This window comes from Triticum dicoccoides, chromosome 5B (assembly GCF_002162155.2).
Source record: "Triticum dicoccoides isolate Atlit2015 ecotype Zavitan chromosome 5B, WEW_v2.0, whole genome shotgun sequence".
Taxonomy (NCBI): domain Eukaryota; kingdom Viridiplantae; phylum Streptophyta; class Magnoliopsida; order Poales; family Poaceae; genus Triticum; species Triticum dicoccoides.
In genome coordinates this window covers 612,349,926-612,368,467 of record NC_041389.1, presented here as the reverse complement: position 1 = coordinate 612,368,467, position 18,542 = coordinate 612,349,926, and positions in this window count along the sequence as shown.

Here is an 18,542-nt window from a genome sequence, read left to right as displayed (position 1 = left end):
TAGCCAGACATGTCTGAATCATGCGCTGATATGTTGCGCCGGTGTTTTTAAGTCCGAAGGGCATCGTGTTGAAGCAGAATGGTCCATATGGAGTGATGAATGCCGTTGCGGCTTGATCCGCTTCTGCCATCTTGATTTGATGATAGCCGGAGTATACGTCCAGGAAGCACAATGAGTCGTGCCCTGCAGTGGCATCGATGATTTGGTCGATGCGGGGGAGGGGGAAGGGATCCTTTGGGCGGGCTTTCTTTAGGTCTTTGAAATCGACACATAGGCGCCAGGATTTATCCTTCTTTGGTACCATTACCAGGTTTGCTAGCCAATCCGGATGTTTGATGTCTCTGATGAATCCGGCTTCCAATAGTTTGGCTAGCTCTTCTCCCATTGCCTGTCTTTTGGGTTCGGAAAATCGTCGAAGAGCCTGTTTGACTAGCTTGAATCCTTTTAGGATGTTTAGGCTGTGTTCTGCCAATCTGCGTGGGATTCCGGGCATATCCGAGGGGTGCCAGGCAAAAATGTCCCAATTTTCCCGAAGGAATTCTCGCAGTGCGGCGTCTACATCAGGGTTCAATCGTGCCCCGATGGAGGCCATCTTTGTCGGGTCCGTTGGGTGGACCTGGAATTTTACTATTTCATCTGCTGGTTTAAAGGAGGTGGACTTGGATCTCTTATCGAGTATCACATCGTCCCTATTCACCATAGAGCGCAGCGCGGTGAGTTCCTCTGCCGCTAGGGCTTCGGATAGTGCCTCTAAGGCTAATGCGGCTGTCTTGTTTTCGGCGCGGAGTGCTATGTCCGGATCACTAACGAGAGTGATTATTCCGCCGGGCCCAGGCATCTTGAGCTTCTTGTACCCGTAATGGGGTACGGCTTGATAAATTGTGAATGCCTCTCGTCCTAATATAGCGTGATATCCGCTGTTGAACGGGGCCACTTGGAACGTGACTTCTTCGGATCTGTAATTGTCCGGCGAGCCGAATACCACATCGAGTGTGATTTGTCCTGTGCAGCGCGCCTCCCGGCTAGGGATTATTCCTCTAAAGGTTGTGCTGCTTCGCTCAATGCGGCTCCAGTCTATTTCCATTTTTTGAAGGGTTTCCTTGTAGATGAGGTTTAATCCGCTGCCGCCATCCATGAGGACTTTTGTAAGTCGAAAGCCGTCCACTATTGGACTAAGTACCAGTGCGGCTGGAGCTCGGGCTGTTCGGAATTTAGGTTCGTCGCTGGCGTTGAAGGTGATGGCTGTGTCGCTCCATGGATTGGTTGTTGCTACTTGGTAGACTTCGGCGAGGCTGCGGATTGTTTGTTTCCGCATATTATTTGATGCGAAAGTCTCGAAGACTGTTGATACCGTACCGATGTTGTTGGAGTGGTTTTCCGGGGCTAGAAGCTCCTCTCCACTTTTGGCCACCTGCCGTAATATCCAACATGCTCGAAGGCTATGTGTTGGGACGGCGCCTTCTGTATTGTGAATTTTACAGGGTCCGTTAAGCCATCCCTCCAGTACGGTTCCGTGCCCTTTATGGGGTTTTTGCTTTTTGTTTTTTGTATCTGGTGCCTGAGTGTAATGCACCCTTTTGTTGCGGACTAGGGTTGTATTCGGGGCCGGATTGTCCCAAAACTTATTTTCAGTTGTCCAGAAACTCTCCATCGCACAGTACTTTCGTACTATGGACGCCAGGTCAGCGAAGCGTGTAATTTCACGACGGCTGATGGCGTTCAAGATTCCCTCGCCCGTGCAATTATTGCAAAAAATTGAGATTGCGTTTTCCTCTCGGCAGTCCTTTATCCTGTCCATAACCAGGAGGAATCTGGCCCAGTAGTGATGTACTGTCTCCGCGGGCTCTTCCCGGATTAGAGATAGATCGCATATGTCTAGGCGGGTGGGTGGAATTAAGTCCGGAACCCTACCCATCTCAAGGCTCGAAGGCCGAGAAGTTTCCAAATTTGGAAGCCTGGATTGCTGGACGTTGTCCAACGAGTCTGGTCCGATGCCTGACTTTAAGTTCAGTGCTTGATCGAAGTCCGTCCCTCTGCGGGAATCCGGCATGGGGGGTTCGGGATCCCGGACCTGACTAGTTTTCAATACAGGAGAAGAGTCGCCGCATTGTTCCTCTACCACTGCAACGTGGTGGGTGACCTGGGGGGAGTTAATCTCTCTCAGATCGGTTTTAAGCCCAATCTGACTGTAGTCTGTAGCGACTCCCAGGGCAGCGATGCGATCCAAGAGCTCGTTTACGGACGAGAGCTCTATTGGATCCAGCCGCTCGGCGAATTCCGAGCGGACGTGAAGATTGCTTTTGACGACTTGAGAGGTCATTGTCGAAGCGGTGGCCGGACAGGTGGTCATAAGAAAACCACGTAGCCGGATAGTTTGGCTTGTGGCCAAGGGTCCTTTGGCGAAAATACCGTCCTTGAAGACGGGAGGAGGCATCCTTCCTATCGGTGACAGCACAGAGGAACTCTCAATGAAAGCACCAATGTCGGTGTCAAAACCGGCGGATCTCGGGTAGGGGGTCCCGAACTGTGCGTCTAGGCGGATGGTAACAGGAGACAAGGGACACGATGTTTTACCCAGGTTCGGGCCCTCTTGGTGGAGGTAAAACCCTACGTCCTGCTTGATTGATATTGATATTGTGGATGTTTACAAGAGTGGATCTACCACGAGATCAAGGAGGCTAAACCCTAGAAGCTAGCCTATGGTATGATTGTAATGGTTGTTGTTGTTGTGTCCTACGGACTAGAGCCATCCGGTTTATATAGACACCGGAGAGGGCTAGGGTTACATAGAGTTGGTTACAATGGTAGGAGATCTACATATCCGTATCGCCAAGCTTGCCTTCCACGCCAAGGAAAGTGCCATCCGGACACGGGACGAAGTCTTCAATCTTGTATCTTCATAGTCTTGGAGTCCGGTCGATGATGATAGTCCGGCCGATGATAGTTCGGCCAATGATGGTAGTCCGGCTATCCGGACACCCCCTAATCCGGGACTCCCTCAGTAGCCCCCGAACCAGGCTTCAATGACGATAAGTCCAGCATGTGTGTAGTCTTCGGCGTTGCAAGGCGGGTTCTCCTTCAAGTTCTACGTACCTGCCGAACAGTGTCCGGCTTCCTCATCAATGTTGCGCGTCTTGGCGTCCACGCCCAATAATGGCCTTCTTCCACGCGTCGCGCGAATGTGAAAAGCCAGGGTGTCTTTTATGTTTTACCCTCAACCCCGCTGTCTCGGGAGGATAGGACAAAAGATGTCATGCAATTTCTTTCCATAAGCACGTATGAATATTTGCGGAATTGTCAGGACCCCGACTCGATGTCACATCGATCTAGCCGGTAACACCTCATATCACTTTGCGGCCTCACGCACGGTATCCCCACGGGTGTCGCCTTACCTTTGCCCGGGACCGTTTGCGCCTTTTGGCTCACGTATATGATAGTGTCGCTAGCATCCATATGATAAAGAGCCCGGGCTGACATGACTAGTCGTAAACCCAAAGTGGCACAGACTTACAGGGACATGCATCCATGACCCAGCTTCGAACGTGTCGGTCATCAGCAAGTGGGTCCGGGCTGTAGCACTGGGCTAGCAGGACTCCGGTAAACCGGGCTGTAGCGGGCTAACAGGACTCCGGTACTCAAAGCGTGACATTTCCCCGAAGGGACAGACACAGGAACGAAGAAGGACACATGCCGGCCAGCCTAGGTGTTCCAGAGCAGTAGCAAGCTACCATGGCTCAGCGGTAACACTAGGAGACATTTCCCGGTAAGAGAGGCTACTAAAGATAAACAACTAGATAGTCAGATCCCACACATACCAAGCATTTCAATCATACACACAATATGCCCGATATGTGCAAATACAACGAAGCATCACAACATGACTCTACGACACAAGTACTTTATTTAAGGCTCAGGGAGCCATACATAACATACACAAAGGTACGGGTCTCACGACCCAACATACAAGTCATACAGTCATACAAACCAGCAGCGGAAGTAACTTGTCTGAGTACAGACAACTAGTAAAATAAAAGAGGCTTGGAAAGCCTAACTATACTACGTGGTCCTTCACAAGCTCAGGGTCACCACCTGGGTCTTTAGCCTACTCGTTGATGTCAACGTCTACATAGAACCCATCAGAAGGGGTTGCAGCGTCTTCTGTAAAAATGTAGATTATAGCAACATGAGTACAAAGGTACTCAGCAAGACTTACATCAGATCCTACATACATGCATGTTCTCAAGAAGGGTTGGTGGAGTTATTGCAGCAAGCCAGCTTTGACTCTTGGCTAGACTATCCTACGATACTTCAACTTGAAATGGTTTTGCGCACACGAGTCCACTACTCACCAATTCAATACACTACCGAGGATCCGCCTCCGTCTTCCTACGGAAGAGCCATCCTCGGCACTCACACTTATCTTGAGGCTTTTAGCAGTTTCCATTTACTTGTCTATGAACTGTATAGGCAACCAAGTAGTCCTTTACCGCGGACGCGGCTATTCGAATAGATTATGATAACCCTGCAGGGGTGTACTTCTTCATACATGTTTCCACCACTTAGCGTCTGCACACGACATGTGCTCGGCAGACTTCAAGCGAAAGCCGACGTGGGTGTAGACCACGACCTACCTAAACACTTAAGCCTCTAGTCCAGGTTTATCGCCTATTCAGGTTCCATCCACAGGGAGTCCGGCCGAGGTTTCCCATACGGCCCCAAACGATGTGAACAGGGTTCCCGAGATACCTAACGGGTATTCGGTACACCCGGCCACGTACCTACCGCATCACAGCCCACCCCTACGGTCAGCGCTGTCCACGGCCTCCAGTAGGCTACAAACACCAGAAACTACTTGCAACTCCTGGACAGAGAGCTAGGGTGAATAAGAAGTCGAGCGGGGTCATATTTCAGGGCCCAATGCATGGTAGTAGCTGTGTCTTAAATCACACATACAGATCTCAGTGCTTAAGGTCGGCTTCAATGAAACAACCCACCATGTACTCCTACATGGCCTCTCATCGATACCTTTACCAAATCGTGTTCACCACACCACTCTCATTACCGACATAATCATTTCACTCTAGCCCATCACCCAGATGAACCAGACCTGACACGACTCTAAGCATAGCAGGCATAGCAAGGTAGGAACAACACATACATAGGGCTCAATCAACTCCTACACATGCTAGTGGGTTTCATCTAGTTACTGTGGCAATGACAGGTCATGCAGAGGAAATGGGTTCAACTACCGTAGCACACAGCAGTCTGAATCGCGTTGTCTTAATGCAGTAAAAGAGAGCAGGAGCGAGAACATGGGATTGTATCGATATGATCAAATGGTTGGTTGCTTGCCTGATGGTTCGATGCACTGATACGGTTCTTCGTTAGGGTAATCACGGTACTCCTCGGAGGCAGAACCTGTCGCAAAGGACACCGATACACAACCATCACCAAACAATGTGCAACAATATGATGCATGCATGAAACATAGCAATATGAGTGTGTTGGGCTAATGCAACTAAAACCAGAAGGGTTTGAACAAATTTGAATCAAGGATTCAAATTTCAAATTCAAATATGGCCTTTTAAAGTGCTTTTCCTTGTTCTGCTTAAAACATCAATTTAACTTGTTTGATCATGCATGAAAATAGTACAGATGGATAGATTGGATTTTTCTGATCATTTTTCATATATAATTTGTCCAATTTGGAGTTACAGAATAAAAGTTATGAATTTTTGAAGTTTAAATAATATTCTGGAATTTCCTGATTTAAATTAAATCCAGAAATTATAATATTGCGCCAGCATGACGTCAGCATGACGTTAGTGGTCAACTGCGGCTGGCTGGGGTCAAACCTGACGTGTGGGGCCCACACGTCAGTGACAGGGGGGTTAAACAGGGTTAGTTTAATCCTAATTAGGGGTTAGTGGCGCTGGGGCCCACTGGTCAGTGTCAGGGGGTTAACTAACAGTGGTTAGCGCTAATCCTAATTAGCTACAGGGCTGGGCCCACCTGTCAGGGACTCAGGGGGGGGGGTCCTGCCGTGGTCAAAGTGGGTCAAACCCACCGGCGACGTGACGCCGGCGAGGCCCGAGACGGCGGCGCAATGCGGGATCGCGCTACAGGGCACGGGCGAGGCCGTTCTTGGGCTCGTTGGAGAGCTCTTGCTCCCGCGCGTCGAACGGTGGTGGTGGCCGAGCCTGGGGTGGCCGGTACCGTCGACGGCGAGCTCGTGAGTGGCGGCCGGAGTTCGGGTGCGGTCGGAGTCGGCGTTGCAGGGTGTTTGGGGAGGCGTTGGTGCGTGCTGCGTGCTCCTAGTGAGGCGTGGAGCACGATAGTGTGCTCGGTTGGGCGCTACGGTGACCGTGGCCACGACGGCGACATCGCCGGCGGCGTGGAGCTCTCGGCCAAGGTGGGGCTAAGGCCTAGAGGTCGAAAGAGACCAGGGGAGAAGGGGGAAACGACTCGGGGGCTCACCGCGGTTGCAGTGGGCGTCGAAGCGGACTCGGAGACGCGCTGGAGACGGCGAATTCGACGGCGATGATGGTCGGAGCCCGGAGAGGGGAACGGCGACGTGGCGGCGATGCAGGGCTTCCGGAGGCCCGTGGAGCGGTGGGGAGGAAGAGGGGGTCGAGGCGGAGCTTCTGAGCTAGTCGGGGGAGCGAGGGGTGGCCGGAGACGGCTGCTATGGCGAACGGCGGTGACAGTGGTGTTCGGCCGTGTGAGGGAGAGAGCGAGGGAGAGGAGGGAAGAGCCGAGGGCGAGTGAGAGAGAGCAGGGGGGAGGCGTGGCGTCGTCCGGGGCATCGAGCGAGGAGGGGAGGGCAGGCAAGCAGGGAGAGAGGTGGCGTGGCGCGGTGGCGCGCGCGCGCGCCGGCCACACTCCCCTCCCTCTGTCGAGGACGAAGACGACAGAGGAGGGAGGTGGGCTGGGCCGGCTGCTGGCTGGGCCGGCCAGCTGGCTGGGCTGCACAGGGAGGAGCCCAGGTAAGCTTCTCCCTTTTATTTTTTTCTGTTTTTCTAATTTCTGACATTTGTTTTGATTTAAATAATATATTAAATCATTTATTTAACTTATGCCAATTTTTGCAGGGGCTAGATATATTATTTCAGAGCTCCTTTATAAATGGCATAATATTTGGACATATATTAATATATATAATTAATATATATCCAAAGCAAATATTTATGCATTAATTCCAAATGCCCAAAATAAATACCTATGAGCTCTTAAAAATATTGGTTTGATTTTTATCTCTGTCCAATATTTTCAGAGAGCCACATGAGCATTTTCTTGGACCCTTTTGGAGAAATTTTTATTTGGATCATTTTCAAAATGATTCTGAGGGTTTCACAGATCCCCATTTCAAGTTTCTGATGAAGGAGTAAACATGATGCAACACTCTAATGCATGACTAGCTAGGGTGTGACAACTCACCCCCACTCAAAAGAATCTCGTCCCGAGATTTGGGTTCCTCCGGGAAGAAGGCGGGGTACTCGAGTCGAAGACGATCCTCCCTTTCCCAAGTTGCTTCATCCTCAGAATGGTGCGACCATTGTACTTTGAGGAACTTGATGTTCTGACGTCGGGTGATACGTTCGGCCTGATCGAGGATACGAACGGGGTACTCTCGATATGTAAGATTATCTTGGAGATCAAGCGTTTCGTGGTCCACTTCACGGATAGGATCCGAGAAGCAACGCCTGAGTTGAGAAACATGGAAGACATCGTGGACTCTGGAGAGATGCGGAGGTAGTTCCAGCTGGTAGGCAACTTCTCCTCGTTTGGCGAGAATGCGAAAAGGTCCAATGTAACGAGGAGCCAATTTGCCTTTGATACCGAAACGATGGGTTCCCTTCAGAGGGGTGACCCGAAGATAAGCCTTCTCGTCAACCTCGAAAGTCATAGCCTTATGCTTTCGGTCATATTGACTCTTTTGACGGGATTGGGCTGTTTTCAACTTTTCACGAACGATACGAACTTTTTCTTCTGCTTCCTGAATCATATCCGGGCCAAAGAATTGTCTTTCCCCGGTCTCTGACCAGTTAAGGGGTGTTCGACACCGTCGTCCATAGAGAACTTCAAAAGGGGCTTTACCCAAGCTAGATTGATAGCTGTTGTTATAAGCGAATTCGGCAAATGGAAGGCACTTCTCCCAGTCCATTCCGAATGAGATAACAGAGGCTCGAAGCATGTCTTCTAGAATCTGGTTGACGCGTTCCACTTGACCACTCGACTGAGGGTGGAAGGCGGTGCTAAAGGAGAGACGAGTTCCCATAGCATTTTGGAAACTTTCCCAAAATCGAGAGGTGAAAAGACTTCCTCGATCCGAGTTAATTTCCAAAGGAACACCATGGAGGGACACTATTCGGGAGATGTATAAGTCTGCCAGCTGACTAGCGGTTATACTCTCACGAACAGGTAAGAAATGGGCTACTTTGGAAAGGCGATCGACCACGACGAAAATAGCATTATTCCCTCTCTTGGTCCTGGGAAAACCGGTAATGAAATCCATACCAATTTTATCCCATTTCCATTCAGGAATAGCTAGGGGTTGAAGGGTGCCAGCAGGCCGTTGATGCTCTGCTTTTACACGACGACAGACGTCGCAATTAGCAATATACTGAGCAATTTCTCTCTTCATCCTAGTCCACCAGAACCTCTGGCGTAGGTCCTGATACATCTTAGTACTACCAGGATGAATAGTGAGAGGAGATTCATGAGCCTCCTTAAGGATCAACTGCCGTAGATGCTGGTTCTTGGGAACCACTAGACGGTTCTCAAAGTACACAACACCATGATCATTTGTGGAGAAACAACTAGCACCTCCGCTAGCAATGTTCTCCTTGATCTTAGCTATTCCCTTATCTCGCTTCTGGGCAGCAATGATTTGATCCGTAAGAGTAGGTTTCGCCACCAAGGTGGAGAGAAATCCTTGAGGAACAATGTGAAGGTTAAGCTTCCGAAATTCCTCATGGAGAAGCGGTTGACTTTGTTGTAACATCAGATTGTTACAATAAGATTTACGACTTAGCGCATCAGCCATGACGTTGGCTTTCCCTGGGGTGTAGGTTATTCCTAAGTCGAAATCTGTGATCAACTCGACCCAACGTCTTTGCCTGAGATTCAAATCCGGTTGGGTGAAGATGTACTTCAGACTTTGGTGATCAGTGAATATTTCGCAACGATTACCGAGGAGGTAATGTCGCCAGGTTTTAAGTGCATAGACTACGGCTGCAAGCTCTAGATCATGAGTAGGATAATTCTCCTCATGTGGGTGCAATTGCCGTGAAGCGTAGGCAATTACGTGTCGATCTTGCATGAGAATGCAACCTAGTCCTTGTCGCGAGGCGTCGCAGTAGATAACAAAGTACTTGGAGAAGTCTGGCGGTACCAGTACGGGAGCAGAAGTCAGGCGTCTTTTCAGTTCCTGAAAGCTGTGCTCACATTGTGGAGTCCACTCGAACTTCTTATCTTTCTTGAGGAGTTCGGTTAGAGGTTTAGCAACTTTGGAGAAGTTCTCGACAAGGCGACGACAATAGCTCGCTAAGCCCAGAAAGCTCCGAACTTGCTTGACCGATTCAGGTGGAGTCCAATTAAGGACGGCTTGAACTCGCTCAGGGTTAACAGCAATACCTTTACCAGATATTACATGACCCAGATAGGTCACTTCTGGCAACCAGAATTCACATTTAGAAAATTTGGCATAAAGGCGATGCTCTCGAAGTTTCTGCAACACTAGCCTTAGATGTTCGGCATGTTCTTCCTCGTTCTTGGAGTAGATGAGTATATCATCGAGGTAAACTACGACGAATTTTTCCAAATACTCCATGAAGATTGAGTTCATTAACCGAGAAAAGGTGGCTGGAGCGTTGGTTAAACCGAAGGACATGACGGTGTACTCGTATTGGCCATAATGAGTAACAAAGGCCATTTTAGGAATGTCCCCGTTTCTGATTTTGATTTGATGGTAGCCCAACCTCAAATCCATCTTGGAGAAGACTGAGGATCCAGCGAGCTGATCATACAGGTCGTTGATCCTGGGAAGCGGATATTTGTTCTTGATTGTGACCAGATTGACAGGTCGGTAATCTACAACCATCCGGTCCGTACCATCCTTCTTCTTGACGAATAGGACGGGGCAAGCCCACGGAGATGAGCTAGGTCGGATGAAACCCTTTTTCAAGGACTCATCGAGTTGTTTCTTAAGCTCGGCTAGTTCTAGGGGTGCCATCTTATAAGGTCTTCTAGCAATCGGAACGGTTCCTGGAATGAGGTCTATTACGAACTCAACTTCCCTGTCAGGTGGGACACCTGGCAATTCCTCTGGAAAGACATCCGGGAAGTCACGGACTACCGAAACGTCCTCAAGGTCTGGCAAAGGGCTGGCGTTAAGAGAATATAATTGTCGCTTGGCTATTCGGGTCAAGACATTGACTATCTTTCCCGAAGGATGGGTGAGTTGAACAGTCCTAGAGAAGCAATCGATTTGGGCATGATGAGCCGACATCCAGTCCATACCCAGAATGATATTAATATCTGAAGATTTAAGGGCTATCAAAGACGCGAGGAAAACAAGTCTGTCGACTTGGATTTCATTTCCATAACTTACCCTAGAGGTCTGCCATCTAGAACCAGGGGTAGAAATTTCCATGGTGGATGGCATGTCACAGAATGCAACGTTATGCAAACGAGCATAACTTTCGGATATAAAAGAATGAGAGGCTCCTGTATCGAAAAGAACAGATGCCGGGTGGCAATTAACAAGAAGCGTACCAAGAACGACGTTGGGATCCTCTTGAGCTTCTTCGGCAGAGATACAGTTGACATGGCCACGTGAAGCGGTGACCGGCTTGGCGTGGAATATTTTTCCTGTCGGCTTGCCACGGCCAACAACTTTAGCAGATTGATTGGGGTTGGTCTGGGGACACTCACGCATATAGTGACCAGATTCCCCACACTTGAAACAAGTCACGGAACTGGTACGTGGAGGAGCATTGTTGGTTGGACCCCCATAGGGCTTGGCCGGGGCAGACTGTTGAACAGGGCGAGGCGCCTGGAAAGATGGCCTCGGTGTGAACCTGGGTGGCAGGGCGGTGTTGGGTACCCACATGCGGCGCTTCTGAGGACCAGCACCGGATGAGGAACCCATGTCACGGCCATGCTTGCGTGTTGCGTCATAGTCAGTCTGACCAGTTTCAGCACTGATGGCTTTGTTGACAAGTTTCTGAAAAGATGTGCACTCATGCAGACGGAGGTCACGGTGAAGCTCAGGACTAAGGCCCTTACGGAACCTTGCTTGCTTCTTGGCGTCAGTAGAAACTTCCTCGGTTGCATATCGTGCGAGATTACCGAACTCCCTGCTGTAAACATCCACAGAAAGTCGGCCTTGGGTGAAACTGCAAAATTCTTCACGTTTACGGTCCATGAGACCCTCCGGAATGTGATGTTCACGGAAAGCCTCGCTGAATTCAGCCCAAGTAGTGACATGGCCCGCCGGGCGCATAGCTCCATAATTCTCCCACCATAGACTGGCGGGGCCTTCAAGATGATATGCAGCAAAGGTGACCTTGTCAGCCTCCGCTACCAGCGCGGAACGCAGTTTGTGAGCAATACTGCGAAGCCAGTCATCAGCGTCGAGAGGCTCGACGGAGTGGTGGAACGTGGGTGGATGTAATTTGATGAAATCACTGAGTGACACCACGTTAGTCCTCTGATGGTGTGTCGTGTTCTGTTCAATACGCTCTAACAAACGGTTGGTCTCCCGCTTGTTTCTCTCAGCTTCCATCATAACCTCGGCTAGTGAAGGAGGATGAGGCAGATTTGCATCCCTGGCTTCACTGCCTTCGGCCTGCTCTTGAGAAGCAGGGTTAGCGCGCGTGTTGACCATCCTAGGTAAACAAGACAATGATTTAGTCAGAATGATAAAATTCCGACATAGGATATAGAATGTAAGGAATAATTCGGAATGCAAGATGATCATCCGTATGACATGGTAAATACAGAAACTGCTTCTTTATTCCATCGTCATACACACCATACAGGGTTTAGTACAAGACCAAACAAAGTACTATTACGGTGAAAGAGGATTACATCTCATTGGAGGCATTCCAAGCTCCTATACATTATTTTTCTACACCTCCGGAAGGAGTACAAACTAGGTCATATCCCACGAGTCACGCGGGACGATAGACGACACAGCTAGTGCGAACTAGTGATACTACCACTAACTCAGACCGATCCGTAGTAGTCCTCGTAGAAGTCACCTCCATAGCCTGGAAGCTCAACATGATCATCCGGAAACAGACGATCTCGCGGAGCTTGTGGACCATAGGGGCTAGGATGAGGTCTTGGACCAACAGACGGTGGCCTGCGAGGCCCGCGAGGTGGGGTGATGCCTCCTACATCACGCCAAACCATCACGTCTGGCAGAGCAGATCTCATAGGATAGAGATCGCGCATATCTGAACATCCAGCTTGCACCGCCGGTGCGAACCGAGTCAATGTGGCCCAATGGTCAGCACGGGTATTGAAGAGCTCTAACCTCAAGCCCGATTTTCACGGTCCTTATCCTCGAGCATCTCAGCAGTGGTGCGAGTCCGTGAATCCTCCTGGGTGGGGTCAGCATAGATAGCCTGGAGATACCCTTGTGCTCCCGGAAGTGATCCTGGCATATACCGGAAATCAGAGTCCCGAAATAGACCAGATCTGACTCGCATAATGGTCATCATAGAGTAGGCGGCGTCCTGCACAGCCATCTCAATAGTAACCCCGAGTCCATAGGAGCAGTGAAGAGGCTCAGTGGATCCAGGATAAGATGGAAATATCCTGACAGTGCAGAGATACTGGCTTTGATTAAAGTCTCGGAATTGCTCTTCGACCGTGTACTCAGGATACCAGCGGTATCCAGCCTCAGTCATTACCCTGACCAACTTGGCAGTATGGCCGGGTACATCTAGGCATCGAGTCAGGCGAACCACTTGATTGAGGTCGCGAGTGGCCATCTGAAAGCACAATCATAATGCAAAGGCATTAGAATTTCTAGCAAAATTTCGGCAGCATAACAGCTGTAAATGCTCAAAAAGGATTTTGAGACATTTGACAAAGGATTTCGTACACACTCAACATCATCATATCAAAGTTCTGAAACCATTCTAACAACATAATGTGGTAGTAGAACTGAACTAGGCTTGTATCCATCAAACTTATAAGGTACTACTGATTAGTAACACGTGATCCTGATAGAGAGAATAGATCCTAATTCCTTAACCCCCGGTGGAAGAATGGACTGACTCAGATCAGAATGTCATAAGATAAAGGAGTAAAAAGAGCCTTACGTTCCAACCCACAAACAATTCCCCTACATATAACTAAAGAATTTCTAGACTCAACATCGACCAGTTTGGCTTGGAGAACCTACAGGCAGTCCGGCTCTGATGCCAACGCTGTCAGGACCCCGACTCGATGTCACATCGATCTAGCCGGTAACACCTCATATCACTTTGCGGCCTCACGCACGGTATCCCCACGGGTGTCGCCTTACCTTTGCCCGGGACCGTTTGCGCCTTTTGGCTCACATATATGATAGTGTCGCTAGCATCCATATGATAAGGAGCCCGGGCTGACATGACTAGTCGTAAACCTAAAGTGGCACAGACTTACAGGGACAGGCATCCATGACCCAGCTTCGAACGTGTCGGTCATCAGCAAGTGGGTCCGGGCTGTAGCACTGGGCTAGCAGGACTCCGGTAAACCGGGCTGTAGCGGGCTAACAGGACTCCGGTACTCAAAGCGTGACATTTCCCCGAAGGGACAGACACAGGAACGAAGAAGGACACATGCCGGCCAGCCTAAGTGTTCCAGAGCAGTAGCAAGCTACCATGGCTCAGCGGTAACACTAGGAGACATTTCCCGGTAAGAGAGGCTACTAAAGATAAACAACTAGATAGTCAGATCCCACACATACCAAGCATTTCAATCATACACACAATATGCTCGATATGTGCAAATACAACGAAGCATCACAACATGACTCTACGACACAAGTACCTTATTTAAGGTTCAGGGAGCCATACATAACATACACAAAGGTACGGGTCTCACGACCCAACATACAAGTCATACAGTCATACAAACCAGCAGCGGAAGTAACTTGTCTGAGTACAGACAACTAGTAAAATAAAAGAGGCTTGGAAAGCCTAACTATACTACGTGGTCCTTCACAAGCTCAGGGTCACCACCTGGGTCTTTAGCCTACTCGTTGATGTCAACGTCTACATAGAACCCATCAGAAGGGGTTGCAGCGTCTTCTGTAAAAATGTAAATTATAGCAACATGAGTACAAAGGTACTCAGCAAGACTTACATCAGATCCTACATACATGCATATTATCAAGAAGGGTTGGTGGAGTTATTGCAGCATGCCAGCTTTGACTCTTGGCTAGACTATCCTACGATACTCCAACTTGAAATGGTTTTGCGCACACGAGTCCACTACTCACCAATTCAATACACTACCGAGGATCCACCTCCGTCTTCCTACGGAAGAGCCATCCTCGGCACTCACACTTATCTTGAGGCTTTTAGCAGTTTCCATTTACTTGTCTATGAACTGTATAGGCAACCAAGTAGTCCTTTACCGCGGACGCGGCTATTCGAATAGATTATGATAACCCTGCAGGGGTGTACTTCTTCATACATGTTTCCACCACTTAGCGTCTGCACACGACATGTGCTCGGCAGACTTCAAGCGAAAGCCGACGTGGGTGTAGACCACGACCTACCTAAACACTTAAGCCTCTAGTCCAGGTTTATCGCCTATTCAGGTTCCATCCGCAGGGAGTCCGGTCGAGGTTTCCCATACGGCCCCGAACGATGTGAACAGGGTTCCCGAGATACCTAACGGGTATTCGGTACACCCGGCCACGTACCTACCGCATCACAGCCCACCCCTACGGTCAGCGCTGTCCACGGCCTCCAGTAGGCTACAAACACCAGAAACTACTTGCAACTCCTGGACAGAGAGCTAGGGTGAATAAGAAGTCGAGCGGGGTCATATTTCAGGGCCCAATGCATGGTAGTAGCTGTGTCTTAAATCACACATACAGATCTCAGTGCTTAAGGTCGGCTTCAATGAAACAACCCACCATGTACTCCTACATGGCCTCTCATCGATACCTTTACCAAATCGTGTTCACCACACCACTCTCATTACCGACATAATCATTTCACTCTAGCCCATCACCCAGATGAACCAAACCTGACACGACTCTAAGCATAGCAGGCATAGCAAGGTAGGAACAACACATACATAGGGCTCAATCAACTCCTACACATGCTAGTGGGTTTCATCTAGTTACCGTGGCAATGACAGGTCATGCAGAGGAAATGGGTTCAACTACCGTAGCACACAGCAGTTTGAATCGCATTGTCTTAATGCAGTAAAAGAGAGCAGGAGCGAGAACATGGGATTGTATCGATATGATCAAATGGTTGGTTGCTTGCCTGATGGTTCGATGCACTGATACGGTTCTTCGTTAGGGTAATCACGGTACTCCTCGGAGGCAGAACCTGTCGCAAAGGACACCGATACACAACCATCACCAAACAATGTGCAACAATATGATGCATGCATGAAACATAGCAATATGAGTGTGTTGGGCTAATGCAACTAAAACCAGAAGGGTTTGAACAAATTTGAATCAAGGATTCAAATTTCAAATTCAAATATGGCCTTTTAAAGTGCTTTTCCTTGTTCTGCTTAAAACATCAATTTAACTTGTTTGATCATGCATGAAAATAGTACAGATGGATAGATTGGATTTTTCTGATCATTTTTCGTATATAATTTGTCCAATTTGGAGTTACAGAATAAAAGTTATGAATTTTTGAAGTTTAAATAATATTCTGGAATTTCCTAATTTAAATTAAATCCAGAAATTATAATATTGCGCCAGCATGACGTCAGCATGACGTCAGTGGTCAACTGCGGCTGGCTGGGGTCAAACCTGACGTGTGGGGCCCACACGTCAGTGACAGGGGGGTTAAACAGGGTTAGTTTAATCCTAATTAGGGGTTAGTGGCGCTGGGGCCCACTGGTCAGTGTCAGGGGGTTAACTAACAGTGGTTAGCGCTAATCCTAATTAGCTACAGGGCTGGGCCCACCTGTCAGGGACTCAGGGGGGGGGTCCTGCCGTGGTCAAAGTGGGTCAAACCCACCGGCGACGTGACGCCGGCGAGGCCCGAGACGGCGGCGCGATGCGGGATCGCGCTACAGGGCACGGGCAAGGCCGTTCTTGGGCTCGTTGGAGAGCTCTTGCTCCCGCGCGTCGAACGGTGGTGGTGGCCGAGCCTGGGGTGGCCGGTACCGTCGACGGCGAGCTCGTGAGCGGCGGCCGGAGTTCGGGTGCGGTCGGAGTCGGCGTTGCAGGGTGTTTGGGGAGGCGTTGGTGCGTGCTGCGTGCTCCTAGTGAGGCGTGGAGCACGATAGTGTGCTCGGTTGGGCGCTACGGTGACAGTGGCCACGACGGCGACATCGCCGGCGGCGTGGAGCTCTCGGCCAAGGTGGGGCTAAGGCCTAGAGGTCGAAAGAGACCAGGGGAGAAGGGGGAAACGACTCGGGGGCTCACCGCGGTTGCAGTGGGCGTCGAAGCGGACTCGGAGACGCGCTGGAGACGGCGAATTTGACGGCGATGATGGTTGGAGCCCGAAGAGGGGAACGGCGACGTGGCGGCGATGCAGGGCTTCCGGAGGCCCGTGGAGCGGTGGGGAGGAAGAGGGGGTCGAGGCGGAGCTTCTGAGCTAGTCGGGGGAGCGAGGGGTGGCCGGAGATGGCTGCTATGGCGAACGGCGGTGACGGTGGTGTTCGGCCGTGTGAGGGAGAGAGCGAGGGAGAGGAGGGAAGAGCCGAGGGCGAGTGAGAGAGAGCAGGGGGGAGGCGTGGCGTCGTCCGGGGCATCGAGCGAGGAGGGGAGGGCAGGCAAGCAGGGAGAGAGGTGGCGTGGCGCGGTGGCGCGCGCGCGCCGGCCACACTCCCCTCCCTCTGTCGAGGACGAAGACGACAGAGGAGGGAGGTGGGCTGGGCCGGCTGCTGGCTGGGCCGGCCAGCTGGCTGGGCTGCACAGGGAGGAGCCCAGGTAAGCTTCTCCCTTTTATTTTTTTCTGTTTTTCTAATTTCTGACATTTGTTTTGATTTAAATAATATATTAAATCATTTATTTAACTTATGCCAATTTTTGCAGGGGCTAGATATATTATTTCAGAGCTCCTTTATAAATGGCATAATATTTGGACATATATTAATATATATAATTAATATATTTCCAAAGCAAATATTTATGCATTAATTCCAAATGCCCAAAAGAAATACCTATGAGCTCTTAAAAATATTGGTTTGATTTTTATCTCTGTCCAATATTTTCAGAGAGCCACATGAGCATTTTCTTGGACCCTTTTGGAGAAATTTTTGTTTGGATCATTTTCAAAATGATTCTGAGGGTTTCACAGATCCCCATTTCAAGTTTCTGATGAAGGAGTAAACATGATGCAACACTCTAATGCATGACTAGCTAGGGTGTGACAGGAATACAAGCCTACATTATATTTATGAACTGGAGCTAGTGCTGTATTGCCCTAGGTTATGATTGTTATATGATGAATATCATCCAATGAATTCACCGATCCAATGCCTACGAATTTCTCTCATATTGTTCCTGCTAAGTTACTACTGCTATTGTTACTATTGAAATTGCTACAAAATCATTGCCATCACTGTTACCATCACTATTGTTGTTGCTACTACTATCAAAACTATCATACTACTTTGCTACTGATCACTTTGCTGCAGATAATTAATCTCCAGGTGTGGTTGAATTGAAAACTCAGCTGCTAATACTTGCAAATATTCTTTGGCTCCCCTTGTGTCGAATCAATAAATTTGGTTTGAATACTCTACGCTCGAAAATTGTTGCGATCCCCTATACTTGTGGGTTATCAAGATCTTTTTCAGGCACCGTTGCCGGGGAGCATAGCTATATTTGTTGACTAACTTGGGATTATTATCAAATTATCACTATGAAGAATTTGAAGGATACTGTCGGTGTCAAAACTGGCGGATCTCGGGTAGGGGGTCCCGAACTGTGCGTCTAAGGCTAATGGTAACAGGGGACTGGGGACACAATGTTTAACCAGGTTCGGGCCCTCTCGATGGAGGTAATACCCTACTTCCTGCTTGATTGATCTTGATGATATGAGTATTAAAATAGTTGATCTACCACGAGATCAGAGAGGCTAAACCCTAGAAGCTAGCCTATGGTATGATTGTTGTTGTTTCCTACAGACTAAACCCTCCGGTTTATATAGACACCGGAGGGGGCTAGGGTTACACAGAGTCGGTTTACAGAGGAGGAGATCTACATCCGAATCGCCAAGCTTGCCTTCCACGCCAAGGAGAGTCCCATCCGGACACGGGACGGAGTCTTCTATCTTGTATCTTCATAGTCCAACAGTCCGGCCAAAGTATATAGTCCAGCTGTCCGGATACCC